A 16,989-nucleotide genomic window follows, 5' to 3' on the forward strand; every position below is an offset into this window, starting at 1 on the left:
AGGCCGTGATTAGAGCTCCCGGAGGCCACACTCGATATTGACATTGCTGTGAACATTCCTGATATTGGAATCGAGGCTTTACATTGACAGTCTGTTGATGATGTGGTTCTCAATGACTGGTTGTTTTTCCCCAAATGGAGACTTGACTTCAGTTTTAGCCACGCCACGCCTTCTCGTCAGCGCTTTAAGACTCGTTTTTTGGTTATGACAAATACAGACCATAATACGTCCTTTTACTTAAGCGCAACAGCGCCAACTTTACGTTTTCGCACTTTTTATTCTCGCGGTCATCGTATTGTACATCATACTGGCTACATAATGATTTCAAAATTCTATTACTATTTTTCATGGTACTGCCACTTTAAATTCGATAGGGTAAACGAGTACATGTATATGCAAAAAAAGGTAATACAGGTTCTCACAGAACTGTAAACTGATATCATCATCGCATTCAATTAATATAAATGAATAACTGAGAAAAAAGTCCAAAGGTCATAGGTTAAATTTCAACTTAGTAAGTCCAGAGGTTTCAGAGGAGATTTTAATCGAGATATACTGAGGTAAACTGTGGTCAAAGATTACGTCCGGGTCAAATTTCAGGATACGCAAATCGAAAATAGTATTATACTATGCAAAATATTTAGTGTCCATCTAATGTCATAATTAAATGGTGGCATGGGTGGCCTAGTCGTCTAAGGCGCCGCGATTCGCTGTGCAGAGTTGCGTCCCTTGGACACGCCAGAAACCTATGATTGTGGGTTCGAATCTCGGTTCGCCCCGATTATGTTTCTCGGTTTGTCAGCACCATACCCGTGCTCGTGGGTTTCACGTCTGAGTGGTAAACGTCTGAGATCTGCATCACTTCGGGCTTTCCTCCCACATTAAGCTGACACGCCTTGATATAACTGGAATACTGTTAAAAGCGGCGTTAAACCCAACTCACTCACTCACTCATAATTAAATGAAATTTATTCATAATTAATACTGAGCATGTCTCGTTGCATTGCACAAATGACTGATCAATGGGAAACCCTGCCATTTTCAATGAGGCTGTCATGGTGGCCGTGTTTAATGTGAGAAGTTGAATCTAAGTTTTAATAATATTTTCCTTATTCCGTTTCCGCACAAACTAAGATTCACATTTCGGTTGTTAGTGCCTGGCCGTGTTTTTGATAAAACACCCATCATCAAGGACGCCGCTTGATTTACTTTCTGCCTCAAGATATTCCAAGTAAGCATTTCAATAATCACTATATTTATTCCTCTGCTAAATAATGATGTGTTGGGACCATGTACATAGGTATTTTACATTGTTACAGGATAGTTTAGTGTTTATCATAAATTTAGACTTTTGGGTACCGCAAGGTCAATTTTCCCGCCTTACGTTAGCGGTATTTGTATGTTTACGTGTTGATTGATAATGGCAAACACTGTAAGATACTGTCTCTGTGAGACTTTTGGTTTTTTTGTGCTTTCAGGTTTTCTTGTCAGAGGCAGGCTAATGAACTGCCGCCCTTATCTAACCCTGTAATTCACAAATTCTTATAAGTAGTTCTACTAATAAACAGACATTAAATTCAAGTGATGTGTGTTGTGACTATAAAGTGGACCTGGCTACATTTGGCGCTGCGAACAGGATAGTTACAACACAGGGTTAGATAGGGCGGTATTCCACAACAGAGGGACAAAACACCATGGAGATAAAGGAAGGTGTCACTGTCAGCTTAGAGAAGATGCAGGAACTGGAGGAGAAGTTGCATATTCTGCAGCAGAGTATTCCCACTAAAATAGAGCCTAAACTTGTGTTTGTTCCACGAGACAGGAAGGTGAAATCATTTAATGGGAGTGGTGAACAGTTTGTAGAGGACTTTATTGATGACATCAAGTCAGCGGCCAAGGCAAGGAATGTTACAGGGGATGAATTTACCGACTTGATTAAATCTCATCTAGAGGGTCCAGCGAAAGATGAAATCAGGTATAGGCCAAGTTCTGTGACTGGAGATCCCCATGCCATCATAGGTATTCTGAAGGATGTTTTTGGAGACAGACAAACCGAAACCCAGTTGCTTTGGAAATTCTATGAGAGGAGACAAGGAGTGAAAGAGGATCTGAAGACTAACTCCCACACGCTTATGTCAATCATGGGAGGGTTGCGACGGAAGCGCTCATCAATAGCCAACAACGATGACTCTATGCTGAGGGATCGATTTGCAGAGGGCGTGGCTGACCTTAACCTTAGAAGGGAACTGAAGAGAGTCATTAGGGAAAAGCCAGGAATACAGTTCATGGATCTCCGTGAAATTGCCACTGCCTGGGCAGAGGATGCCTCAGTTGACAGCCGGTCGGCCACAGTGAAAGAGCAAACAGCAGATGCACAGGGTACTGCAGCCAATGCCAAAGCTGAAGAGGTTCCTGAAACAGTGCAACTACTCAAGGCTCTGACGGAGGAGGAGAAACAGCTTCGGTTGTCGCAAAGGACAAATCAAGAATTGAGTGTTACAAATGTCATTAGAAGGGACATTATCAGAGTGAATGTAAGCAAGCAAACGACACACAGAGTTCGGGAAATGCAGAGTCGCCGCTACACTGAGCCATGTGGCATCTTGGGCGCTGAATGGCTCATTGGAGGAGCGCACAATTGGTGAATGCCCTGCAGTTGATATTATGCTAGGAAACATAGTTGTTCCCAGCCTCCTGGATACAGGGTCTATGGTCTCCACAATAACAGAAAGTTTCAAGATTTGAAAGCTGTCTTTCATCCGGACAATACCTGGCTTACGCTTCGAGCTGCTAATGGTTTAGAAATTCCCTACATAGGTTATATTGAAGTTGATGTGTTTGTTTTGGGAAGGGTTGTCAGTCAGAGGGGCATATTGATAGTCAAAGAAACTGGCAGGGCTAATGTTCCAGGACTTGTGGGTATGAACATTATTAAAGAGTGTTGGGAACAACTGATGAAGGAGCGTGGACTCAAGTGTTTGAAGAGTCTTTCAGGTGCTGTACATGTGCAATGGATAGATGCCTTTAAGGAATGTAACCGTCCTTCTGTTCAAGGATTTGCCAGAGTGGCCGGAGTACAGAATATCTGTGTACCTGCAAAGTCTGTGAGCATTGTGAACGTTAGAGGAAACAGTGACGGGAGATCAGTGTGTGTTGAATCCTTTAACAAGCCTCTACCTGGTGGACTCATGGTTGTCAGTTCACTGTCTGATTCATACGGTGGTCATTACCCTGTGAGAGTGGCAAAATTAGGTGAATCTGATGTCTGGCTGAAACCTGGAACAAAGATTGGTCTGGTCAGAGAAGATACAGTGTTGCCAAATCAAGCAGAGGTTGAATTTGATAGAGTATCCCCAGATGAGGAGTTAATCACACATCGGTTGCCTACCAAGCCAAACAGAAAGGACAGTCATCCTGCTCTTGACTTAATTGATCTCTCAAATGTGGACTGTACGCCTGAAGAGAGGGAAGCCCTCATGGACCTTCTCCGTAAACATTCACACTTGTTTGTAACTGATGACACAGAACTGGGCTGCACAGATACGGTAAAACACAAGATTAATACCACTGATGAAACGCCAGTTGCTCAGCTATGCAGGTCCATTCCTCCATCACATTATGAGGAAGTTAAACAACATATCAAGTCACTTCTTGCCAAAGGTATCATACAAGACACACAAAGTCCATATGCCTCACCTCTCGTGTTAGTGAGAAAGAAAGATAACTCTTTAAGACTTTGCGTGGACTATCGTCGGTTGAATTCCAAAACAGTTCGTGATGCGTTTCCACTGCCGCGTATTGAAGAATCATTCCATGCTCCTCTGGAGCCAAATGGTTTAGCACAATGGATTTGGCTAGCGGTTTCCATCAGATTGCTATGGATGAGGCTGATCGCCACAAGACTGCATTTATCACACCCATGGGACTGTTTGAGTACATACGGATGCCATTTCGGCTGTGTAATAGCCCTCCCACCTTCCAGAGGCTTATGCAGACTGCATTTGGAGACATGTTATTCCAGTTGTTACTGGTGTATCTGGATGATCTCATTTTTTATTCAAAGTCCCTCACAGAACACTTGGAAAGATTGGATAGAGTTCTGACCAGATTGCGGCAGCATGGACTCAAGCTTAAACCACAGAAATGCAAATTCTTGAGGAGTGAAGTGAAATATTTGGGCCATGTGGTTTCATCCCAAGGCATTGCAACTGATCCTGAAAAGATATCAGTGGTAAAAGACTGGCCTGAACCAAGCTCATTGAAGGAGCTCCGTTCATTCCTAGGCTTTGCAAGTTACTTTAGACGGTTTGTGAAAGGATTCGCCCAAAAAGGCTAAGCCGCTACATGAGCTAGTCTGTAAGGCTTCCAAAGCTACCTCACATACAGCACGCAACCAGCAGATCAGGAACCTTTGGAATGATGATTGTCAGATGTCCTTCAGCAAGCTCAAGGAGAAACTCACTATTACGCCTGTGCTTGGTTACGCCAACTTCACAAAGCCTTTCATTGTGGAAACTGATGCTAGTCTACAAGGGCAGGGGCAGTGCTCATGCAGGATCAAGATGGTAAGCGCAGAGTTATCTCCTATGCAAGTCGGACACTCAGACCTCCAGAGAAGAATGACATGAACTACAGTTCCATGAAGTTAGAATTATTGGCCCTCAGATGGGCAGTGACTCAGAAGTTTAAGGACTACCTTATTGGAGCTAAGTTTGTTGTCTTAACTGACAACAATCCTTTGAGTTACCTTCAGACCTCAGCAAGACTGGCAGCTGTAGAGCAAAGGTGGGCTGCACAACTTGCTCAGTTTAACTTTGAAATTAAGTTTCGCCCAGGACGATCAAATCAAGCTGCCGACGCTCTGTCAAGGCTGTCAAGCTCAGATATTCCAGTCAATTCATCATCAGTTCCCACGCAGTTGAGGTACAATCTGAACAAAGCTGCCATCTGTGCAACAAAGGCCACTGTAGTCTCTTGCAACGCACAGTCAACCTTGCCTGGATACTCATCAACAGAGTTCGGTTCGCCCCGATTATGTTTCTAGGTTTGTCAGCACAATACCCGTGCTCGTGGGTTTCACCAAAGTGGTAAACGTCTGAGACCTGCATCACTTCGGGCTTTCCTCCCACATTAAGCTGACACGCCGTGATATGACTGGAATACTGTTAAAAGCAGTGTTAAACCCAACTCACTCACTCACTTACTTTAGATGTCGCGAATGTAAAAATGTATGACGAACGGACGACGAGCAATGCGCTATACACTTAAAGCTCACGTTGATAAAAAGTTCAGGTGCGATAAAAACGAAACAGACATTCAACCTGGAACTGTGAAAATATATTTATGTTCATATTGGTATAGTAGCTGGGGCTAATACCCTTCCGTGTATACACTTGTTGAAACTATTACGTGTATAATTATTTTAAAACTTAATAAATACGTTTTCGTGTGCAAATAATATTCCTTGTTTGTTAATACTAATTATTAAACTTAATCATTGTAATGTTGATGGAATACATCGTTTCCATAAGAGACGTCGTCCATGATTTCGGCCCTTATCGTGTACATGCATCTCTCTGTACCAAACTACGCCCCAGTGAAGACCCGGGTTAGGATTGGTCAGCAACCCATGCATGCTTTCGTAAGGGGCGACCATGCTTGTTGGATGCGAATAAGGGGATCGGGTGGTCAAGCTCGGTGACCTGGTTGATGCATGTCACCGGACCCGTGAACATCCGGGTTAGAATAGGTCTTCATCAACCCATGCATGGATCAAGGCCCATCGGGAAACCCGTATGTTGGTTTGTTTGCACCTGCGATATCTTCACAACAACAGGGCGGAGATCCGTGATTAAAGAAGAACTAGTCCCCAATCCTCTTTCAGCGAGACAATAGCTGAATAATTTTTTTTAAAACATGAATTCGCTTTTCAGGTGTAAACAGGAAGTAGGGAATAGAATAGATATTTTCCTCGCTATCCTTGTACTTATGATTACAGTAAATGAAACAGCGTCAATGAACACGTGGCATGGTTACATAAGCCCTTTGCACCCGTGAAGATCCGGGTTATAAGAGGTTTTCAGCAAGCCATGCTTGCCGTATAAGGCGGCTATGCTTGTCGTAAGAGGCGTCTAACGGGTCGGGCGGTCAGACTCGCTGACTTTGTTGATGCTTCACTTGCCATCGTATCCCAATGGCGTTGATCCATGTTCATGAAGTCAATCACTGCATTGACTGGTCCAGATTCGATAATTTACATATCGCCGCCAAATAGCTGGAATATTGCGGAGCGCGGCATTGAAAAACCAAACTAAACTCAACCAAATGCTCCTTGCCTGAAAGATAGTCAATACACAGAGATGATGCTTCATCGATTGTTTATACTGCACAATTAATAGCCTTGATGCTGATTTGTAGCATACTATTTTCCAGTTCTCGCACAAACTAACATTTTCTCTTGGAATACGATCTATTACGAATGACCTTGGCAACAGAGCGAGAATATTCTGCGGGAAGTTAGCACCGACTTTACCTGAAATACGACGAGTGTGTGCAGCTGCCTCGCTGGATAAAGCAAATATCAGGGTGAGACCCTTGGAAATCTGCATGGGGTGATAAGTACATAATACATAATGGAACAAATCATTACATTAATGACGAAAGCAATTACCCAAGCAAAGTTACATCAAACACACATAAATTACTTCCGTATGAAACGAGATAAAGGTTTACAGCAGTGCATGTGAGTGTATGATGTTGTAGTTATGTTGATATATTATGTTGGTAAAATATTTTGTTTATTTTCTTTGTCGTTTAACGCCGCACTCAGCGATATTCCAGCATGACGGCGGACTGTAAATACCGTATTTCTTCTATTAGACGTTCTGGTGGTTATTAATTTCACGCAATCCGTTGAATGGGCGTCTGTTAGACGTCGGCGCGTGTTTTATTTAATGCTGGCACAGTGGCATCTCACTACCTTACCAAATCCTATATTCTACAGTCACACAAAGGGCAGTTTTGCAGGAAACGGTCATTATTAATCACCAACATATCACGTTGTTAGTCACTCGGCGGCTAATAAAGGCCGGGCTTCTATTTAATGGACAGAACATTCTAAGTCTGTGTGTTCTGATATTGAACACTGGACGCGTCTGCACGTTCTGCCACAGAATACGAATGTTCTATTTCGGACAGCATATGTTCTATTAATGAACGCCTGTAATCTGTGGTAGAGCGCGCGTGTTCTGTCCTTGGAGAAGTCTTATGCACATTACCCACATGGGCACAATGTGATATCCACGAATCAAAGAAAGGAATGGTGACGGGTTTTTTTTCTTTTTTTTTATGTGAAATATTTCAGAGAAACAGATTCACGTTGTTTCTATTACAGGGTGCATTGCAGATTATATAAGTACCAAAGAAATTATTGAACACAGCAGACGGCTACGCCAATGAGTGACTGAGTGAGTGAGTTGGGTTTAACGCCGCTTTTAACATTATTCCAGTTATATCGCGGCGTGTCAGCTTAATGTGGGAGGAAAGCCCGAAGTGATGCAGGTCGCAGACGTTTACCACTTCGGTGAAACCCACGAGCACGGGTACGGTGCTGACAAACCGAGAAACATTATCGGGGCGAACCGGGATTCGAACCCACAATCATAGGTTTCTGGCGTGCCCAAGGGACGCAACTCTGCACAGCGAATCGCGGCGCCTTAGACGAGTGGGCCACCCGTGCCCCCGCTACGCCAATGAGGAAAGGAAACAAAGAGTCAGCGTTGCAGATCAGTTAAGAAGGTACTTGTGTGCACTTTGCTCAGATCTTTATCTAAGTAAGACATAACTTTGTAAGTCAAAGGACACTTTTTGGCAAAGCATTTTACAACCTGTAAATAATGAAACAAATGTGATCGTCACGATAATCTTGTTTTTACTAAGGATCATTTGTTAGAGCAATGTCTTCGTAGTACTAGTATGTACGAGTTTGATAAATATACTCTTCAAAAAAAGAAACTTGACACTGACTTTCAAAATGTAATATAATGCGATTGTTTCAAAATAGGACACAGAAACCATAATTGAAACACTGTTTGAAGATCAATGTACACAATATTCAAAACATTAATCGTGTCACCTAGACAGACACATGTACACGATACAGTTAATGTCACAGGGGTACAGAAAATGTCAGTATCGGTTGTGCCCACCAGGTGCATCAATCACCGCTTGACACAGACGACACATAGATGTAATCAAGTTGTCAATAACACGCTGTTGGATGTGCTGCCATTCATGCTGAAGTGCATCAAGAAGCGCCGGAAGTGTTTGGGGCGGTGGAATCCTTCCGCGAACGCGTCGATCCAACTCGTCCCACAGATGCTCAATCGGGGACAAATCTGGTGACCGGGCCGGCCAAGGTAATGTCTGGATGTTGTTTAGTCTGTCTTACAGACCCTGATACAAATATATATCAAATACAGCCCATGCAAGTCTATAATGTTTGGCAAGTCTAGATCACTGCAGTATCTGAAAATGAAGAGAGTCACTGGGCTCCTTTTTATTATATTTTTATTAAGATAACTGAACAACTGTTTTTTTTATGTACGATATGTTCATTTCAGAGACTAGATTTTAGTCTAGATGTTGTAGTCTGTCTTACAGACCCTGATACAAATATATATCAAATACAGCCCATGCAAGTCTATAATGTTTGGCAAATCTAGATCACTGCAGTATCTGAAAATGAAGAGAGTCACTGGGCTCCTTTTTATTATATTTTTATTAAGATAACTGAACAACTGTTTTTTTTATGTACGATATGTTCATTTCAGATACTAGATTTTAGTCTAGATGTTGTTGTGCTGTAAGAATTCCTGACAAACACGTGCAATATGCGGTCGAGCGTTGTCCTGCTGGAACTGTCCGCCATGAACGTGGACGTGAGGAAGAACGTAAGGCTGAAGGATCAAGTCAATGCACCTGCAACATGCACGAGAGGCGTCCTGCCACCGTGATGAATTCCGGCCCATACCATGACACTCCCGTCGCCAAATGGGACAACCTGCTGCACACAGTTGGGGGCGTAACGTTCAGCCCGACGTCTGTAGACACGTGCGCGCCCATCAGCACGTGTGAGTAGGAAACGGGACTCGTCAGTAAACAATACATTTCTCCACCTTGCACGTGCCCTCTAACCCTCTGTTGGCACCAAAGCAGACAGTCCGCCAGATGACGTGGGGTCAATACATGACGTCGAACAGGTCTTCGTGCAAAAAGTCCAGCCTCCCCCAGTGTGTTGCGTACATAGAGAATACTACACTCATTCTCGTTAGATACCATTTTTACGTGAGTGAGTGAGTGAGTGAGTTGGGTTTAACGCCGCTTTTAACAGTATTCCAGTTATATCGCGGCGTGTCAGCTTAATGTGGGAGGAAAGCCCGAAGTGATGCCATTTTTACGAAACTCGTGAACTTTCTATGGTATCTGACCGAGCGAAAGCCGATACGTATACGTAAAAATGGTATCTAACGAGAATGAGTGTGGCATTTTATTTATTACCTACGTTAAATATATATTCAAGTGTAAATAAATGACAACTTTCGTTCGTTGACAGACCAAACTGAAACCAGTTGCAAAATCTGGTTGCGCATGAATATTGATATATGCCCAAATATGGGCATTGTTGACATTTCTATGCATACGCATTAACAACATGCGTCTGCAGTTGTGTTTGCAAACAAAACAGCACCGACGCTCAAGATCCTTTGGAAGACATTCTTCAACTACGATAATTCAAGGGCCATGTTGTTAGTACGAAGGACACCTATATGAAAATTTGAAAAGTCACATTAGCGCCGCGATATGAATATCGGACTAACAGTCGGTCACTCGCACTGCCGGTGTCCCGTCTGTGTAATCAAAATGGTTCGGTTTCCTTGATCTATCAGCTGAATTTATATCATGTTCGTACCATTTTGGAATAAGGAAATCCGAGTGTTCGCCTAAGACATTCATGTTAACTGTACTGAAGACGTGAAAATCAACAAACTCGAGTCTGCTTGCATGTCAGTGACAGCTTCGAACGATCGAAGGGCAAGGTCACCACCGGAATAAGAAAAGACAACCGTGATCTAGGCCTACTCACAGCGTTTTAGTTAGAGATAGGGAATGTTATTGTTCATATTTGGGATGTTTGGGGCCACAAAATCAGAAGTCAGGCACGCTTCCACGTAGTTTTCGAATTATTTGTATCAGAACTGTTCACTTTTAATGATCTTGGTCGTGCAGTCGTGTACGTTCATTCATGAACAACACCTCCCGTAACAGCGCCACAAAATACCCTTCGAAGGGGACACTGGTGGCACAACCGGACCATCCCAAGTAAGTCTAAATATCTGTCCAGATAGTTTAAACAGACTTCATTTCACCACGCTTATCGTTTTACGTTAAATCAAATTGAAAGTTGCGAAAGTTGTCGGGTGCGTCACGCTCATGGGGACCCTCGCTCTATTGATCGGTAGTCGTACATTGTAAATGGATATAGCTCGATTATATCATGTCTGTAGAAGCTCCATGCATAACTTATATATAATGCAAACCGAATTTGATGAGTGTGACTATTTTGTTTGGTTTAATAAAGTGTTTGTAAATATCTCTCGTTCTCATTTATTTCTTCAGATCTGCCTTGTAGTTTCAAAATGATGAAAAAAGTAGTCCCGGTGTGACAGAGGTCACGGTTATCCACGGATTTAGTATCTTACCACCTGTATCTTCACCACGTGGGTAATAAAAAACGTTATTACCCACGTGGTGAAGATACAGGTGGTAAGATACTAAATCCGTACGTCACACGTGTGTCGTACAAGGTTGACCTTGTTTTATCCGTTTTGATTGGATAACCGTGACCTCTGTCACACCGGGACTACTTTTTTCATTCATAAAAAATCGCGAGACGTCATTCATTTTGCGATTACAAGGCAGAACTGAAGAAATTCACGAGAACGAGAGATATTTACAAACACTTTATTAAACCAAACAAGATAGTCACACGCATCAAATTCGGTTTGCATTCTATATAAGTTATGCATAGAGCTCCTACAGACATATAATCGAGCTAGATCTATAAATCGATTTACAATGTACGACTGCCGATTGAGCGCGTCCCTTGAGCGTGACGCACCCGGCCATTTTCGCAACTTTCAATTTGATTTAACGTAAAAGGATAAGCGTGGTGAAATGAAGTCTGTTTAAACTATCTGGACAGATATCTAGACTTACTTGGGATGATCCGGTTGTGCCATCGGTGTCCCCTTTGAAGCGTATTTTGTGGCGCTGTTTCGGGAGGTGTTGTTCATGAATGAACGAACACGACAGCACGACCAGATCACTTAAAGTTCACAGTTCCGATACAAATCATTCGAAAACTCCGTGAAAGTGTGCTTGACTTCTGATTTTGTAGCCCCAAACATTCCAAAATGTGAACAATAACATTCCCTATCTCTAGCGTAAAACGCTGTGAGTGGATCGCGGTTGTCTTTTCTTATTCCGGTGGCGACCTTGCCCTTCGATCGTTCGAAGCTGTCACTGACATGCAAGCAGATTAGAGTTTGTTGATTTTCACGTCTTCGGTATATAGGGTGGTACAGTTAACATGAATGTCTTTGGCGAACAGTCTGATGTCCCTCTTCCAAAATGGTTCGGACATGATATAAATTCATCTGATAGATCAAGGAAACCGAACCATTTTGATTGCACAGACGGGACCCCGGCAGTGTGATGCGTGTGACTGTTGGTCCGATATTCAAAGCGCGGCGCTAATGTGACATTTCAAATTTTCTTATCGGTGTCCTGCGTACTAACAACATGGCGCTTGAATTACCATAAGTTGAAGACTTTCTTCCAAAAGGATCTTGAGCGTCGGTGCTGGTTTGTTTGCAAACAGAACAGCAGGCGCATGTTGTTAATGCGTATGCATAAACATGTCAACAATGCCCATTTTTGGTCATATATCAATATTCATGCGCAACCAGATTTTGCAACCGGTTTCAGTTTGGTCTGTCAAAGAACGAAAGTTGTTATGTATTTACACTTAAATATATATTTAACGTGGGTAATAAATAAAATACCACACTCATTCTCGTTAGATACCATTTTTACGAAACGAGTGGACTTTCTATGGTATCTGACCGAGCGAAAGCGAGGTCAGATACCATAGAAAGTTCACGAGTTTCGTAAAAATGGTATCTAACGAGAATGAGTGTAGTATTCTCTATATCTATTATTCTGCGTACCCCAGGGATCTGTGTGGTTGTAGACGTGGCTGTGGAAGTGCGGTCTTGGAGGTGTCACAGCCGGATGTATCGATCTTGTGCTTGGGTTGTCACCCTTGGTCTTCTTGACCTTGGTCTGTCGTCAACTCTGTTGGTGTTTTTGTATCGGGTCCACAGTGCGGAGATTGTCTGTCCGCACTGTGGACCAAAGTACGCCAAAGTGCCTGGCCACTTCTTGCTGAGTTGCTCCAGCTTGTAATCTCCCAATGGCGTTGTTCCGTTGAGCTGCATTCAGTCTTGGCATTCTGTCACCGCCTCTACTGCCGTTATAAGGACTGTATGAACAGCTGTGGATGTGGATTTTTATACCCATTCAGCAGGGGGGGCTGCATGCCTAAATGCAGGATCCTGTGCTGCACTTTTTTACAGGCGGTTGCGTTTGGATGAAGCTGTAAAACGCTACGTTTATGTGCTTTGCATGTGTTTTCCCGAATCATAGACACATCATCTTTCTGTTTGACTTATTTGGTTCTCATTATTTTAATTAATTTAGATATTTGGCTAAAAGTGGTTTTACATCTATGTCAAGTTTCTTTTTTTGAAGAGTATATATGACAATGACAAAATAACTGTTTCGTGTTGTAGGATGTTGCGGAGTCATATTTGACATGATGTTTCAGGCCCTGGTCATGGCTGTGTTACAAACATCGTTCTTGTGGAGATTTACCTGAGAGAAACGTCTGCGACATACAAACGCTTCATGAAAGACTTAACTCAACTGTTAAGTATGGATCGACTGCTTCACAATGCTGCACGACAGCTTGTAATGTTTTATGAAGAATTTTGACTCACATGTTTATGCGACTTGAATATCAGCATGATCATGGCAAATAAAGATAATAAATAATTCATGATACACTTCAGAATTTTATACCAGAGAATATGCATGGATGTGTGGCTATGGTTTGAATTCTTACGCCTTGAAAGAAAATATGGACACGAACGATGATTTGACTTGTCAGTACTGTAGAAGCAAGTGTCCGAGAACGTATAGTGTTCTGAATCTCGTCCCAGAACACTTTACAGGCGTTCTTAAAGTGTTACATCTTCAGAACACGTCGAAACTTGCTAATATAATTGTAGATAACTACTGTTGTAGTTCAGCGTTCAGAATATTTTCAGAACACATGGACGCGTTCTAAAATTGGTACATCCATGTGTTCTGTCTAGTGTTCAGAAATAGAAAACTTCGGTTTAGAGTGTATGACCAGGCGTCAAAAACAGGGAAATACGCAGAGTCTTGACCTGCGAATTGAAATCAGGCGCTTGCTCAATCTCTGTGCACAGAGGAAGAAAAGACGAATCAAAGAAAGGAATGTTGCCCTGCCAAGGCCTATAGTCTAATCATTGACAACATATCATAGGTCTAACAGAAACATAGCATTATAACATTCACCAAATGCCACTATATTATAGGTCGAACAGAAACATAGCATTATAACGTTCACCAAATGCCACTATATTATAGGTCGAACAGAAACATAGCATTATAACGTTCACCAATGCCACCGTATTATAGGTCTAACAGAAACATAGCATTATAACGTTCACCAAATGCCACTATATTATAGGTCTAACAGAAACATAGCATTATAACGTTCACCAAATGCCACTATATTATAGGTCTAACAGAAACATAGCATTATAACGTTCACCAAATGCCACTATATTATAGGTCTAACAGAAACATAGCATTATAACGTTCACCAATGCCACCGTATTATAGGTCTAACAGAAACATAGCATTATAACGTTCACCAAATGCCACTATATTATAGGTCGAACAGAAACATAGCATTATAACGTTCACCAAATGCCACTATATTATAGGTCTAACAGAAACATAGCATTATAACGTTCACCAAATGCCACTATATTATAGGTCTAACAGAAACATAGCATTATAACGTTCACCAATGTCACCGTATTATAGGTCTAACAGAAACATAGCATTATAACGTTCACCAATGTCACCGTATTATAGGTCTAACAGAAACATAGCATTATAACGTTCTCCAAATGCCACCGTATTATAGGTCTAACAGAAACATAGCAATATAACGTTCACCAAATGCCACTATATTATAGGTCGAACAGAAACATAGCATTATAACGTTCACCAAATGCCACTATATTATAGGTCTAACAGAAACATAGCATTATAACGTTCACCAAATGCCACTATATTATAGGTCGAACAGAGACATGACATTAAAACGTTCACTAAATGTAACTATGTTATAGGTCTAACAGAAACATAACATTACAACGTTCACCAAATGCCACCGTATTATAGGTCTAACAGAGACATGGCATCACAACGTTCACCAAAAGCCACGATAGTATAGGTCTAACAGAAACATGGCATTATAACGTTCACCAAAAGCCACGATAGTATAGGTCTAACAGAAACATGGCATTATAACGTTCACCAAATGCCACCGTATTATAGGTCTAACAGAGACATGGCATCATAACGTTCACCAAATGCCACCGTATTATAGGTCTAACAGAAACATGGCATTATAACGTTCACCATATGATACCATGCGTTTTAGGTCTTAACAGAAACATGGCATTATGATAATTCAGCGGAGGACAAATACCCTGAAAACGGGAGTTTTAGTGCATCAACGGGAGTTTTAGTGCATCAACGAGAGTTTTAGTGCATCAACGCGATTTAAGTGCATCAACGGGAGTTTTAGTGCACCAACGGGAGTTTTAGTGCATCGGCAGAAAAAATCTCCAGCACGGTCAGACTTCGGGACTATTCTTGTTTTAATCAGGAACACCCTTTCAACAGCATATGCACTCTCATTAAAATCAGATCCTAGTGCTCGCTAACCATGTACCACTAAAAAGAATTAAATGCCATGGATAAAGATTAACTGTATAGTAGCACGTAATAATCGGGTTGTCATTAACTACCTTTGAATAGTATACTTTGTGTAACGCTAGAGAGCACTAACATCTGACTTTACGTAAGGTGTGATGCTCATAAAAAGATATTTGAAGCTCAAGCGGTATTCGTAGGGGACATAGCACTACTGGCAATTTTTGTATTCTGCAATCCAGTACATTGCTATCTATTAAAACGGCGATGGAAATTGTATGCAAGAACAAGAGGAGTTAGAAATATGTTATTAAACTTTATTATGATACATTTGTTTATTATTGTGTGATATCATATGTGAAATTGTATAAGTTATCCGCACGATTTGAATGTGCACTTGGTGTACGACACAGGGCTGTCTATCGTTCTCTATTGTTATCAATGAACTGACTTATGAGAATGAAGCTTATGGAATACCAAGAATCCGACTTCAGCCTGAACTTATTTGTAACATGTGTTTTGGAAATAGAGGTTATCACGCGAGTGAGTTTGGGGATGGAAAATATCCTGTATTAGGAATATTCATTGTATTTAGCTAGCCTTGGCAATAACCTATTTCTTATACAATAGTGTAACTACATATAGGCAAAACAATTGCCTACACAAATTGTTTATACTTACCTTTCGCGGCAATCCATCTGTATGTCTACTAGACTAGGCTAACTGCCTTTTATCAAAGGAAGTTCCTCTAAACCTAGTCTATGAGAGTCTGCCTGACCTGTCATAACGTTACAAAGTGCAATCAGATGTACACAGGGCGACAAAACGAAACACGGTAACAATTAGTACATATTTCGGTCATATCCAACTGTTTTAATTTGGAGAAAAGGTTCCAAGCCGCAGAATCCTACAAGCAAAAATATGGAAACAGGTCCAGCTACTGGCGCTAAGCTTGTGTCCCCGCTAAATTGTTTCGCAATTTATATCTCCAAAGTTGCCAAAACTTGTAAAATGCCTTAGCTACGTCACAGTTAGACACAGTCATACTATTCTTTTGATAATGATAGCAATTATCCCGGTAGATTTTTTTTCCAGATTCTGGAGGGTTAATTCTGACTCGATCGCCGAATGACAAGGGCGACGCCATGTTCGCAAACGCTGAAAGTAGTCCCTACTTGACCTTTGTTATTTGCATCTCTATCCGCATATGACCCAAACGGATATCGTTTTTATCCGTTGGCTTTATCCTGCCGAGAAACCTATACCCATTATATTATAAAGGACACTATTTACCTGTCAATTTCGAGTAAGCTAATATTTGCATGCTAAGTTAAACTTTAATATATATATCAAATAACTTTTTGTTTAAATTATTTCATTCAAATGTGTATCCAGTATTGTAATATGGTGCCGGAATATGGGGAATTGGATATTGTAAACGAGTACATGTGTACAACTACATTTATCAGCCATGCAGTAAACAATTCTCAGGAGTTAAAAGTAACTTATGCCGCCGTCACCATTTTTCGGAATCAGCAGGAATCAAACAGAACGTACAAGTCGGAATGAAGAATTTTCAAAATTCGTTCCACATTCGGGAGGGAATTTCAAATTGACCAACCTTTGTAAGAATGCCATTATGCTGTATGTATGCTTATAACGAACTACGGTTATTACGAACTAAATTAGTGGTCCCCTCGAGTTCGTTATAACCGAATTTTACTGTACTTAGAATGCATTTCGAAACCGCCTCGAATGATTCTTGCACATTCCGGGTGTATTAGCTCTCGAATGCAGTTGGAATGCAGTCAGAATATTTAGAATGCA

Source organism: Haliotis rufescens, unplaced genomic scaffold (genome assembly GCF_023055435.1).
Source record: "Haliotis rufescens isolate VD_foot unplaced genomic scaffold, xgHalRufe1.0.p SCAF_1, whole genome shotgun sequence".
In the NCBI taxonomy this organism is placed as follows: Eukaryota; Metazoa; Mollusca; class Gastropoda; order Lepetellida; family Haliotidae; genus Haliotis; species Haliotis rufescens.